Source organism: Thermobia domestica, chromosome 5, assembly GCF_964235325.1.
Source record: "Thermobia domestica chromosome 5, izTheDome1.hap1.1, whole genome shotgun sequence".
Classification (NCBI taxonomy): Eukaryota; Metazoa; Arthropoda; class Insecta; order Zygentoma; family Lepismatidae; genus Thermobia; species Thermobia domestica.
In genome coordinates, this window is record NC_137458.1 from 148,525,369 (window position 1) to 148,539,865 (window position 14,497).

A 14,497-nucleotide genomic window follows, 5' to 3' on the forward strand; every position below is an offset into this window, starting at 1 on the left:
AATTTTGAAATGTCCGAAACAGGGGCGTCATTTAGGGGGGCAGGGAGGGTCATTTGCCTCCCCCCCTCCGAGTTTGAGATTTATATAGATTTTATCAATAGAATGGTAGTAAGTCAATGAAAAACACGAAATTTTACTTATATCAAGGGGTCTTGCCCTTCCCCTAAGCCAAATCTGAAATGACGCTACTGGTCCGAAAGTGGAGATTACAGAGGTAATTTGGACAGATTACATGACACCAGAATTTGGAAAGCAGCAGCAGTATCATTTGAGTGATTCTTAAAATAGGAGATGAAGCGTGTTTACTGAAAATAGCTCTACATTTTAGGGCATTTCGGAGAATAATTTTACATTTTCTGGGAGCTCCAGGAATGAGTTCCGACGCACAAGTTCTCAGCAATTGGTCATCTATTATTTCTTTAAAATTTACAATTCATTAATGAGTTCTTAGTTCAAACTCCCAAAATTTGAATTGTATCACAACACAAGTAGATTATTGGTTAGTTAGTGAGATTTGAAATTAGTGTCCCGTTCAGCAGCAAGACTATATGAGACGTGGACCTACAGCTTAATGTGGAATCTGAACCACATGAGATCCCGCTGGGAATCGAACCCGGGTCTCCCAGACTAAAGGCGCGTGCGCTATCCACATAGTCACTACTCACTAGGGAGCTCACAATTAGATTAATTGACAGCTCATGTAGACAGATATGTTGTGCCTGGCAAAGAAACAACTTGTATGAGGGAACTATGACAAGTATTATGGAGTAAAGCCCCGGGTTCGACTCCCGACCGTGCCAAGTTACTATATTATTCTTATCCAGATCAGACATTGAGGTAGATAATACAAGTACATCACTTAACGTCTTGGGTATTGTAGCTACGACTGTTACAACCAACCATGATTAGTTTCAGTTTTTCAAATTTTACAGATTTGTTAGCTAAATAATCGTTATTCATTTTACTATTATCAAGATAATTATTTGTTAGTTCCCTAAACACTGTGCTTCACTGAACCAGATGTTCGAGTATTTGTGTATCATTGTAGTAAAGATGTCTTTTTACACTATAAGAATTGAGAGTGTCTTATTTGGGAAGAATATTAATTGTTGCGTGCAAAGCAAATACGAAGAAGTGGGAAAAAATTATTACAGGTAAATCTGCCATTCTACATTATACATTGCGTATAATCATATATTTAATATATGTGTCTTACATACATAATTATTTAACTTATTCAGCACAGTGAATTCAAGTTATTTTAGAAGTGAAAAATGATTTATGTTGTCAAAACTATTCAACATATTTCTTCAATAGAATTTCTCAATCGATTCTGTAGAAATAATTCGGTTACATTCTCATTAATATATATATATACCTACTTGAGAGCGTGATTTGAAACGGATACAATACTAAGAAATAGTGAAAAGTCAAGTAGTTTCGTTTACAGTATATTTATTTATTTACTTCTAAAATAGAGAGACAATCAGGGCAGTAACTTGTCGGGGAAGGAGGTAACTGCCCCCAGGGAAGCTCTCCGCCCTTCGAGGAGGGCCAATTTAAGACAAAGTGTTTTTATTCCATATACGATACGAACTTAAAATTATAAATGAAGCATCAAATAGGTTCAATACATTATATAAACAAAACAGTACACAAAAGGTCAATAAAACAAAAATGAGTCGTGAGCCCATTTCAGTAAAAATGTCTAAGAGAGACAGAAAGAGAGAGAGAGAGAGAGAGAGAGAGAGAGATAGACAGATATATATATATAATTCTCTTAGGAAACAAACCATTAAAGATAAACAAAATGATTTTTTCATTGGATATCACAAATGATAAGTAGAGACATACACAGTTTCCTAATACAGGGTAGTATGACGAAACTAAGTAGCACTGCAAATATTTTGGAAACGAGTTGTCCAAGATGGATGTTTGTCAAAAAGTATTGGAAAGACCTTAATCCAGAGCAATGGATCGACAATTGTTGATAATGATGTTTCAAATATAAATAATGTTCCAAATATAAATAATGGTGTTTCAAATATGAATAACCCTCACCATTTCATTCATATGATACCAATTCTCATTCTTGATGTCTGAGCATCATTCTTGGTATCTCATGCTCGCGCAAACGCGTGTGTGTGTCAGAGTTGGCGTGGGTCAATGAAAACTTGACCCACGACCCACTGACCCACCACCCACCATGACCCACTCTGACCCATGACCCACCATGACCCACTGTGACCCACCACCCACGGTGACCCACCATGACCCACCACCCACGATGATCCACTCTGACCCACCACCCACCGTGACCCACCGTGACCCACTCTGACACACCACCCACCATGAAACACTCCCATCCACTTTGACCTATTCTGACTCACCAAAATCCATCGTCATCAACTCTGAACACGATCCACGGCCTCTTCTGAACTGACTAAAGAGTTTACACTTGTAATAAAACAAGACTGTGAAATTGTCACTAATCGGAGTTTGAATTTCTAGTCAATCGCTCAAGCACCACTCTGTTACAATAACGGTGGATCTGACCTTTACGATATAAAATGGTCAAGTGTTTGTCAGTGAGGAAACTGAAATAGTTCGAGGTGGAGGGAAATTAGTGTGTGCCTAAAATATACTTGTACTAAGAGAGTATTCTTGCAAGTGTTAATTTCTGAACGCATTCCACAAGAAACTTCTATTCGCAGGAAAATACCCCTGTACAATATGGAAAAGGTTATGGTTTCTCAGTTGACAGTATTTTTCTCACAAAAGACTTGAAAAATCAATTGTTCATAGGGTATAAAGGTGCTCGGGTACCCTATGTGAGAGCATTTCCAAAAAGTATGCTCATAATTGTAATTTGTGTAATCACTAAAACACCACGTTAAATTTAAGTTACAAATATGCATAATTGCAATTATTATGAATATTTATTCAAAGTAGTTTACCTAAAGCAAAGAAGAGACTTACTAAATATTAGGTACAAAGTTGAATAACACAAATAAGCCATTAGTAATACAAGTATACATTTTCCGTAACTCGTAATTTTCCACCTTAAAACAAATCTGAAATCGGATTTATTTCCTGTTGGTAACTTATTGGCAGTAAATCATCCGCAGTGGAATGATGTCCATCCTTCAGCCAAGAAATAACTAGCTCGTCTACTTTGAGCATGTCTAGCGTTGGGCCATTAACATTGATGAGCAACAAGTTAGACAATGTTTGAGCACTTAGTCTATTTCAATTATCAGTCATCTTTAAATTCATAAGGGGAAATCCCCGTTCGCACTCTGTCGTGGAAATTGATAATACTTCTACCCGATTTCTGCAACTTCTCATCGACAATCTACTTGTTAGACTTAAGTCTGATAACGATTTTTCTTGGTCAGGTTTGAAATACTTAGCAAGAAGCATCATCTCTCTATCACCATACATCTTTTCCATATCGACCATGTCAGTTGGTAATGTCGACCCATGTACAACAGAAACTTCATCTACCACGCCTTTGATAGGGAATCTTGTGAATAAATTATGAATTAAAGACTGATAAACTGATGATTTCTTATTTGTTTATAAATGTAATTTTTGTAATAACAGATGAAGGTTTGATACCATTACCAAGTTTCCTCCCCCGTCTAGAAAGCGAAAGAGAACGAGGTTCCTGGAAAGTGTTCAGTGGTGAATGGGAATTTCCCTCCTCCTTCAACTTCAATTATCACACTGCTGTTTGCCATGTGCCAAATTACGATGAATTTCAATTAAATTATCATAGTATAATTATTTCCTTGTTGAATTATCAATACTTTTCAGTGGAAAAAAGGATGAAATTTCAAAGTTCCAAATCAAAGTAAGTAGACCAACGTAAAGGGAGAAAAAGTGTAAAATTTTCCATACAATTATGCGCACAATCCAAACTTCAAATTTCCGTGTAATTAACCTCACAGTACAAATTTTATGCCTATTTTTCTCACAACTTTATGGGTTGATTGCCCTGTGCTGTAAGCGCTCCATATAATAAACATAAGCTTCAGCAATTGTTATAGCAGAAAGCAATGGATATATGAAACCAAGACTGTATTTTTTGTTTCTGATTTTTTTCTTAAATAACATAGTTCGTTTTCGATCATTTTTACAAACCAACTCACTACCAATTTTCCATATATAGAAAGTGCCCTCCCCCCCCCCACATAAAGGAGAATTTTTAAAAATGCTAGGACACATTCTGTTTATTTTCAATAAAGAGTTAATACACTGAATTTCAGCTCCGTAAGTTTAATGGCTTGCGAGATACTCATTTTTTTCCCTCAAAAATTCGGATACTCACTACCTCCTTAGGATATTATGCATTATAATAAAAGCAATATAACATCCTAATTTGGATTGAGGCCTAACTATATACCAAAAGTAATTTCATTTGACTTTGCAATATGACCGTGATGATCAGGCACACATAGTTACATTCAATTTTTTATATAATAATTTATATATTACAGAGATTCAAAAATGTATTTTTTTCCAGTAGTTAGCTCTAAAAAGTCACAGGTCTCGAAAGCCAAGTTGTAGTGTAAGTCCTATTGCTATTATTACTATTAAAAATATCAATATTCAAAAGTGTCTGAAGTTCTTTTTTCACTTGGTTAGATATACTCACCTCAGGTAAGTAGACAGAAACAAGTGGAAAAGGAAGGGAAATGAAGGTCTTGAAAGTAAAACGCAGACAAATTTACCATTCTTCAGAAGATACTGTCTACAATGCAGTAAGCAGAGAGGGTCGGTAGATCATACTGAGTCGGTGAGTCGCAGTGGGTCACGGTGGGTGGTGGGTCGCAGTGGGTCATGGTGGGTGGTGGGTCACAGTGTGTCATGGTGGGTGGTGGGTCACAGTGTGTCATGGTGGGTGGTGGGTCGCAGTGGGTCACGGTGGGTGGTGGGTCACAGTGGGTCAGATGCTGTTGACCCACGACCCACTGGCCCACTCAGAAAACTTGACCCACTTGACCCACTGACCCACCGACCCACTGACCCACTCCAACTCTGGTGTATGTTTAAATGTATGGGCATAACAAACGGTTCTGCGAACTCAAAATATTTTAACAACAGGTTCTATCGAATTGGTACGAACCGGCTGAATAGCATCACTGGGTATATTGACAAAGAAGCTTCAATATATGTGTGAAGTTCGGCAAGTCTACTGGGAACTGACCTCCTTTAGTGTTGTCTGCCTGAAACCAACTCTACATGACTTGATTATTCTCTACTTATTGTTATTTTATAATTTTGAATTACAAGTGTAAACTTACATATTTGTCTGTGGGTTCGCTTTCACTAAACATTTCGTAGGTAAATCAATTTATAATGTAGTTCAACAGAGTTCATTCATTCCTTAAATGATTGAAAAAAAGTTACATAAACATACATAAGGTGTTATTAAATTCCGAAATTGTAAAATACAGAGTGTTCTTATTTATTTTCATAATAATGCGTCGCAAATAAACAATGATTCGAAATTCTACTGTGAGTTCTTCTCGTCTTTAGTACAATGTGAGTCATTCTTTTGTGTGTGTACGAGAAGCGGAAATAATATATTCCATTTTCCTCGAGTTGGGAGCGTCAGCTCAGCCACAGAGCTTAGGCTCCACTCTATTCCCTCTTCTCCCCTGATTCCGCCTGCTAACCAAAACGGATTCTTTTTTTCAATCACGAAAAATGTATGATTACATTGTACGTAAGGGCAAATGTTTAAAGGGCTACTCTGTGAGGCAGGCGATCGCTAGGAAAAGCCAAGCCACAACACATGAACAGAGAGTAACATTAAGCATAATGACTTATATTATGTTGCCAAATCTATCATAGACACCAATCAGAGTTGCAAACTCAATATTAAAATAACTAAATTTTCTCTTTAGCCGTTCCTCATTCGTATACAGAAATAAATGTATATTTTTTCTTAATTATTTCCTTTGTGTTAATTGAGAAGGGACGTGTCTTTGCGACTACATTATAAAACCACCTATAAATTAAACAAAGTTTGTGGTGAATAATTCATTTATTTAAATGTGACACTGAAATTTTAAATGCTTTGAGTTAATTGTTTCTGCTGAAATTCATAAGATATAGTCAGGGGCGGACTGGCAACCATAGGGCCCACCCTGCTAAACTGAAATGAGGGCCCACTGTATAAAAATGTAAAAAAAATGTACTTGGCTTTCTTCATATGTATTACATATAAAAGTCCATCTTCCAACCCATAAATAGTATCCCATATATTCATACAAAAGCAAAACATTAATTACAAAAAATCTGAAGTAGGAACATTTTAACAGTAACTCATACAGTGTGTAATAGGCATTATCATTTTTTTTATTGTAAACACACACAATACCGGAATCGGTGCTTTCAGTTATTTATATAGTGCTATTGTTTTTTTATGTAATGAACTTAAACCATTTATTTAAACAAATGAGTGTCATGTTTTAGAAACCCTGACCCGAGTCATTATTCGGGTCATGAGTCGGGTCGGGTCGACGTTCAACTCTACCCGACCCTCTCGACCCGAGAAGGATTTAACCGAAACGGCGCATAAGAAAGTTGACCCGAGCCGACCCGTGGCTAGAGCAGCCCTGACCCTAGCGTAGGTGACCCGACCCGACCCGTGTCTCAAACAGGCTTGACTCGACCCCTGACCCATGAAAGGCTGATCTGATCCGTTTGAAAGCACTACGCGGCAGCAAACAGTTCAGTTAATTTCGTGTTCGCCTGTTAAATTTGTGTAATTTCAAGTAAAAATAGCCATAAAAGATAAGCTACAATTGACTGAAATCATCCAAAGACGTGGTGTATACATTATAATTTATAAACACCTTAGACAAAAAAAAAAAAAAAAAAGCAACTGTTCTGCAGTACTGGAATGAGTCACATCACGCTCATTTTTTTCTTGGGGCTTCCCCCATTCAAATAGCCTACCTTGTTTTGGGTCAGATGCAGCTTTTTGTAAATCACATCTTCGTTTGTGTTCTCGCTTTTTAGTATCACTTTTATATTTTTTCTTTACAGTAATCTTACAATCAGTCCTACTATCCATACTGACACAACCAGATCTGTCTTCCACGACAAACGACACGTAACTGGTGTTCCAATAATTGAATTGCTGTTATCGGATTTGCTCTTCGATGTAATATACAAATAAAACACGAGCCGAGGGCAGCAACTTCATAGTAATTGTTTGAGGTGTATATAAAACAATCGTTGATAGTGGCAACTAATTTCTTTTCGCTTTACCGTACTGAAAAAAAAAAAAAAACGAAGCCTGATCCGATTTTTTTCTTCGAAGCTTGATCTGAGGACAATGCAGTTCAAAAGCGTTCCGACTCCCCCTCCACTTTCCACAATGACAATATCTACGAAACTATTGTTTCTTTAAAACATCGCCACTCGCCGGCTTGGAAAAGGACCGGTGAAGGCGATGGTATCCAAATCCAATAAAAGCCGTTAACGTGCTCGTTTTTAACAGCTGCTGTATCGCAAACCCCGCAACGTGAAGAAGAGTAAGGTCTGTTCATGAAAGTTCAACTTTACGTCTTTTTTTATGCAAAACACAAGTTTGCGGGAGTTACCCGGGCATATTTTTGATGCTGGTAGGTTTAATTGAGCACATCTTTTTAGAATTGGTGGAGCGGGCCCTCCTGTTTGGGGGGCCCATCCTGCATTTGCAGGGTAGCAGGGTGGGCCAGTCCGCCCCTGGATATAGTCTTTATTCACCTCTTAGATGAAATATATATTTTTAATATCTACAAAGACAAGTTCTGATAAAAAAAATATATATTCTTTCTTAATTTACTTTACTGTCATTTGCACATTATTCATGACTTCTTAGGCCTAATAAATTCACATGCATCTTGTTAGTACGATAGCTACAGTCTAACCTATTATTTTTATATAAAAAATGAAACTGCGTTGAAATTTTAGCTGTGTAAAAATACACCTGAATTTTAACTTTGTTGGAAAACAATTTCCATGGTTTTTATTTATTTATTTTAGAATTTGATACTGACTTTTACATCGTCATTCTTAATCATGAAAAATTATTAAAATGAAGAAATACTTGTAAATAAAGTAGGCACATTTGCATAAAGATACGAATTATGAGCTAAGTTTACGGATAACTTGTATCTGATATATTATTTTGTTATGCATGAAAAAACGCTGAAAACCCACATGACGTGTTGCTACATTCAAGCTGATGTATGCAAAATTTTCAGTCGAGAAAAGTGTATCTCAGTTTACGTGTCAAAGTCTCACCAGGCTTCACAAAAGTGTGACATTATCACTTTTTTTTTTTTTTTTTTTTTTTAATGATCACGAATTCACACGTAATGGTAGAAACATGTAAAAATGAACTAGAATCAAAGCAGATTGTTTTTCTTTTCATTTTTAATTAACAAAGAAACTAGTCCAAGTAATCTACAATTAGAAATTAGTTAAATAATTACTATGAAATAGTGAATCTCACTAATTATAGAAATATCGATACGTATATACAAACGAAACAAGTCATATGTCAAAGTTAACACTAAGCTTTCATAATAGTTCTTTTATGTGGATGCTTAAAGTATATCAAATAAAACTTAAATGAATCATAGGAACTAAGGGTGTAATACGAAAGAAACATGAGGTTATTGCATCAAAATATACATACGTTTATTAGAAATGGCTTTAAGTATATATTATAGTATATTGACGGATCATGGCTTCTGATTTGACCCTTGAGTATAGATTTGACATCTTTCACAAAATTAAACATAACTAATTATAAAATTAGTTAATTGGCACACTAATATACAGTATAAGGCGACTATTCACGATTGTCTATTAGTTTTCACACTGAATGTCTTATATTAACATTGACATTATAAAATGAAAGAATTAGTTTGTAAACAACGTTGTCTATGTTTTTTTTAAAAAATATTCTAATTAAGTGTTCAACCAGGAGCGTCATTTCAGATTTTGCTTGGGGGGGGCAAAACCCCTTGATATAAGTAAAATTTCGCGTATTTCACTGATTTACTTCTATTTTATTGATAAAATCTATAGAAATCTCAAACTCAGGGGGGCAATTGCCCCTCCCTGCTCCCCCTAAATGACGCCCCTGTGTTCAACTCTAAAAATGAAAATAAACAGTTGTTTGTTAAGATTTGTTGTAAGAGAAATTAATATTTATGATAACCTTAAAATTCCTTTCTTAGAAAAACAATAATAATAATAATAATAATAATAATAATAATAATAATAATAATAATAATAATAATAATAATAATAATAATAATAATAATAATAATAATAATAATAATAATATACTCCATGAACCTAGAATACACAACTTACGGAATATTTTGGGCGGATAGAAGATGCATGTTTTATCGGGTAATGTGTAGTCAGGATATAAGAACTCAAAAATCATTATAGTTTCTTCTCAATTCAAGTGGAGGGGAGAACAAAACTGTAGATAAATGAAAGAAGGAAAAACAAGACATTCCTAAAAGACATAATATAAGGTCAAATGGAAGAAAATCAGGATTAGAGATTAGGATTAGGAATTAGATTTCTAAGCTTTCGGCATCTATGGCCATATTAGCCCATCACGTATGAAGGATGACGTCTTTCGGCAATCACACTATCCGAGGAAAGGAAAGGAAGGATGCGCCTGGAATCTGTATGTTAGGTACCATCTCGACATTTTCCTGGTATGAAAGAGGAAAACCTCAATCAGGATGGCTGTTTTGAGAAAGCTTTTACACTTTTTTGACCAGTGTTCCCACCGGGGATCGAATCCGGGACCAAAGACGAGAGCGTTAGCGACTTCGCTACGTGGGGCCACGAAAAAAAAAATCACAAAGCAGACATCAGCTGACTGACGGTATTAAAGTAGACAATTCCTAGAACAAGCCTAATAGGTTAGGCGGAGACCGTAGTGTATGAAGCAAGTATCAGTGTCAAGTGAACGCCACGTAAAAGAGTTTGGTTTCAATGGGGTGATATTTTCTCAATCAATACTGAAACCGGAAATGGTGGTAGATTTTACCATTTCGAGTTTTAATAGAGAGATTAGAACAGAGATGGAATGTAGCTATTCTTGAGACGCCAAATTAATTGCAGAAACCCAGCACCGTTTATATTCTTTGGCAATCAATGTTAAAACCGGAAGTGGTTGAATATTTGCCACTTCTGCTTTGAATAGAGAGAAAAGATGGCATCTATTCTTATAACGCTAAATTGATTAAAAAAAAAACTACTCAAATCTCTTTTCGTTTTTGCCCCATGTAGATCAACATTGAAACTGAAAGTTGTAATGTATTTCTATCACTTCCGGTTTTAGTAGAGTTAAGGATGGAGATGAAATGTATTCTCGAAACGCTTAATCGATGGTATAAAAGCGGTTATCGCTATCTATTACTGCTTTTTTGGTATATAGTGATCAATGTTAAAGCCGGAAGTGGTTGATTTCTACAACTTCCGGTTTGAATATTACTTTAATCAACGAATTTAATTCCTAACTCTTGACCCTCTACATCCTGGGTAAAATTGATGATCCATCTAGCAGCTCTTGAGATTTTAGACATACGGACGGGCAGACATACGGACAGACAGGGTAAATACATTAAAGGCGTTTTGGTAAACTAAACTCCTCAAAAATTCTAATTGTTTAAAATTTTCAAAGTAGAAACTGAAAACTAAACACATGAAAATTCACCGGGATCGTAATATTGCAAATTATGGTTGCGTCAAAGTATCATATAAGTAGATACTTTCAAATATCTAGGATCAATGTTAATTGACCAAAACTGTATTCACAAATAAATTAAATGTCGACTGAAAGCAGGGAATTCATGTTATTATTCAGTTCAAAGTCATTTGTAGTCACAAATTCTGTCGAGGAACTAGAAGCTTAAAATATGAAAATTAATTTAAATACCTAAGTTTTACGTCGCATGGTTATGCAGGTTAGGTTAAATTAGACGGCGATGGTGAGACATAAATGAAATAAAGAAAGTCGAAGGAAACGGGAGAAGTCTGAGAAAATCCACTCACACGTTGTTTATTCACCACAAAGTTCACTTGGCGTGAGCTGGGATCGAACCAGAGACCCCATGCACCAGAGATGAACACTCTACCACTTAGCTATTGCGGCCCCAGAAGCTTAAAGTATATAAAACGATAATCATGCCTGTTGTACTGTATGGTTGCGAAACATGCTTGCTTACTCTGAGAGAAGAATGCAGACTGAAAGTATTTGAGAATAAAATCCTGAGACGTAGGACCCAAGAGGAACGGGAATGGGGAATGGCAGAAACTTCATAGCAAGAAACTGCATAATTTATACCATTAGCCAAACATTGTTAGGGTCATCAGTTTAGGAGGCTCAGGTGGGCAGGTCATATAGCCAGAATGGAAAAAAGTAGGTACACTGTCAAAGTTTTAACTGATAATCCAATCGGAAAACGACCAGTATGAAGACCTAGGCGCAAATGACAGGACAATATTAAGATGGATCTCGCAGAAATAAGAATAAAAATAGAACTGTACCCAATTGACTAAGGACAGAAGTTAGTGTAGAGGTTTTGTGAATGGAGAGCGGCATTGAAGATCCAGGTTGCATAGGCTATAAAATTAGTTAGTTATCTTCCAGCGATAGTTGAATATTCACTAAATGATACTATATTCATCATTTATATTCTATATTAAGATACTGTACATTCATTATAATTTGTCATTTTATTAGATATGGTATGGCCTTTAACCATGTCGGTCCCGGCGTGCCCCATAGGAGGACATAAAATATGACGACATTATTATTGCTTTACAACTTTAAAATCCGACTAGCAACATTGAAAACTATTTACAAGGGACGATCCATCTATGATTATCCCTTGTAAACAGTTTTCAATGTTGCCAGTCTGATTTTAAAGTTGTAAAGCAATAATAATGTCGTCATATTTTATGTTCCCTGTGGGGGACGCCGGGACCGACCTAGTTAAGTTAAAGGAGACGGATGATTGATAAAAGTGAATGATAATGAAATTAAAATTTTGTTCTCTCCCACTGCTACTGATATTTTTGAATACAGTTTATTTTTCATTTAACAATATGTGTGAGAAGTTTGCTTACCTATAAGGAATGCTCCTATTTATTCCAGTACACTTTCTGACTCCTTTGAGTGTCAGTTGAAGTTAATGATAAGGAAGAAGAAGAAATAAGGAGTGATTCATATTTTGTCTTACTCCAGCAATTTTAACCATACAAGAAAGAAAGAAAGAAAAGAAAAGAAAAGAAAGAAACTTGTAGTTATCTATTATAGTCTCTTTCTAGCATTGTGGCTATACAAAATGTGAACTTAAACCTTAACGTGGGATCTGAGCTACAGATACTCCCATACAGACTTTCTTTCACAAAATTTTCTCCGTGAGAGGGTTTCACTGGTGCATTATTTGCTGAAGGATTATTTATTCAATTATAATTTATCTTAGGTCTGGGAGAAAGCTCCCTAAGGTATGGGCTTACAAGAAACATTGCTCCTATTATGAATCAAATTCAAGCCTTCCTCCATTGAAAGCTAATTTGTTAACTTTTAGCAACGAGAGAATTTGAAATAAATATGGAAATAAACAAATCACACAAAGTACTATACCCTCAACTACTTTTAATTAGAATAACTTAAAAATACCCTTTGTACAGCCACATTGCATTTTCATATCTTCACATTACATATTTTTTTTAATGCTGATCTTTTGGAATTATTAAATCTTTAAGAAGGAATCAAAATCTTAAAATTCTGTCATTATACCTTTATACCAATGGTTCTCAACCTAATTCCTGTCACGACCCCCATTTTATCACATCCTCTTGCCAGCGACCCCCTTATAATTTCTGGTATGTAATAAACTTGTGTGGGATTGTTAATATACCTATTGCGGAGATCCCACGATATCCATCTATTTCTATAATAGTAGAATCCATTTCCTGTATATAGTGGATACAGTAACTTCCCTAAAAGCGAATGAATTAAAACAAAAATTTGGTCTGTTCATTCATATTACAAATATCGAAGCCGATCCGTCATACTGTTTCAGAATGGACATCGTTTGAAAATTTTAAAATTTCATAACTCCCTTAATTTTGGGGCATATGATAAAAAATAAAGTTATTTCTAAATTTAGTTTAAAAAACTTGGGCAGTATGTTGAAAAAAAGTTATCGAGTATTTTAAATGACTTGATAATGTGCGTCAGAAGATTGAGCGGGACATTGCGCAGTGGTGAAATCACACCATGCTCAGGTATCTCATTGGCTTTCAATTTTAATTGCATTTCAATATGCAGCTTTTGTTGTATTTGTATTTTTCTCGTATTTTAATATGCAGTTCTCATTAGTATAAACCATACTTCTTTCACTTAGATTGATTTTTAAACAATTTTGTATCTGTTCAAAATGTTTAGTAGACCTATCTTTTGTTGTTCTTAACAGTATGTATAAAAATAAAAATATGCTTATCAGAATAAAATTCAAAGTAATATTTAAAAATATTTTCCGGTATTAGATTCTAATTATACGTATTTATCTCTTCCGGTTATCTTCGTGACCCCCTAGGGGTAGTGACTCCCAGGTTGAGAAGCCCTGGATTAAACTATAAATGTAAATTATTGAGGATCGTGATCGGAATGATAAAGTAGGAAATTTGACTAATATTACCAGTTATATTAAATAAAGTTAATAAAGTTCAAACTTAACAAAAAAAAAGTGATATATAAACAATTGCTATTCATGTTCACCAACTCACCTGTAATACTCCTATTCACTCTGCCAAATATGTTATGCACTGTATCACAATGCTTCACAATCAATTCCACGACACTTTTATCTAAACTTCTCACTTATTGCATAATTATTACGAATTAAGAAGAGCATAATACTCTTTTAAAAACGAAAGAAAAATCAAGGAGAAAGATATCGTCAACACAACCAGAACGACATGTCACTGCGATCGAAACACTTGATTTATCAGCCAAATGGAAAGGGATAAAGACGGAACTGTTCCACATTTTCTTGACGTTTATCCGTCCATGCCACTCTGAGAAGCAAGTAAGTAAATATCTGTAGAAGAAACCAGTGCAATTGGAGCTGAACCGTTGCGCTATGTATTTATTCAAACACTTGAAACCATCCGTTAAATTGGAACAGAAGAAAAGTTTGTGTATGTACGTAGTTCAATGACAACTAAAACAAGCAAAAGCATCATCAAGAAAAAGGAACAATGAAGATTTTGTTTGTGCTACACTGCTGTAAATCAAGGATCAAATTTAGAGTAAAAATAATAATAAAATTGACTGAGATGGTTTTGGACTAAGCATGATAAGCGAATGTGAGTAGAGATACGCTTAATGAAAACCAAAGATCCTTCAAACTAATTATTTATGCATGCTTGCTTCGCTTTCAAG

General features: G+C 35.3%; 1 protein-coding gene across 1 annotated transcript in view; it reads right to left on the bottom strand.

Moving 5' to 3' along the window:
- Window positions 1-14,085, bottom strand: part of LOC145686164 (START domain-containing protein 10-like) — a 61,824-nt gene extending 47,739 nt beyond the window's left edge. Inside the window, exon 1 of the mRNA XM_081759170.1 lies at window positions 13,840-14,085. The gene's annotated coding sequence lies outside the window, so the exon portion shown is untranslated. The remainder of the gene's footprint in view (window positions 1-13,839) is intronic.
- Between the last annotated feature and the right edge of the window lie 412 nt (window positions 14,086-14,497).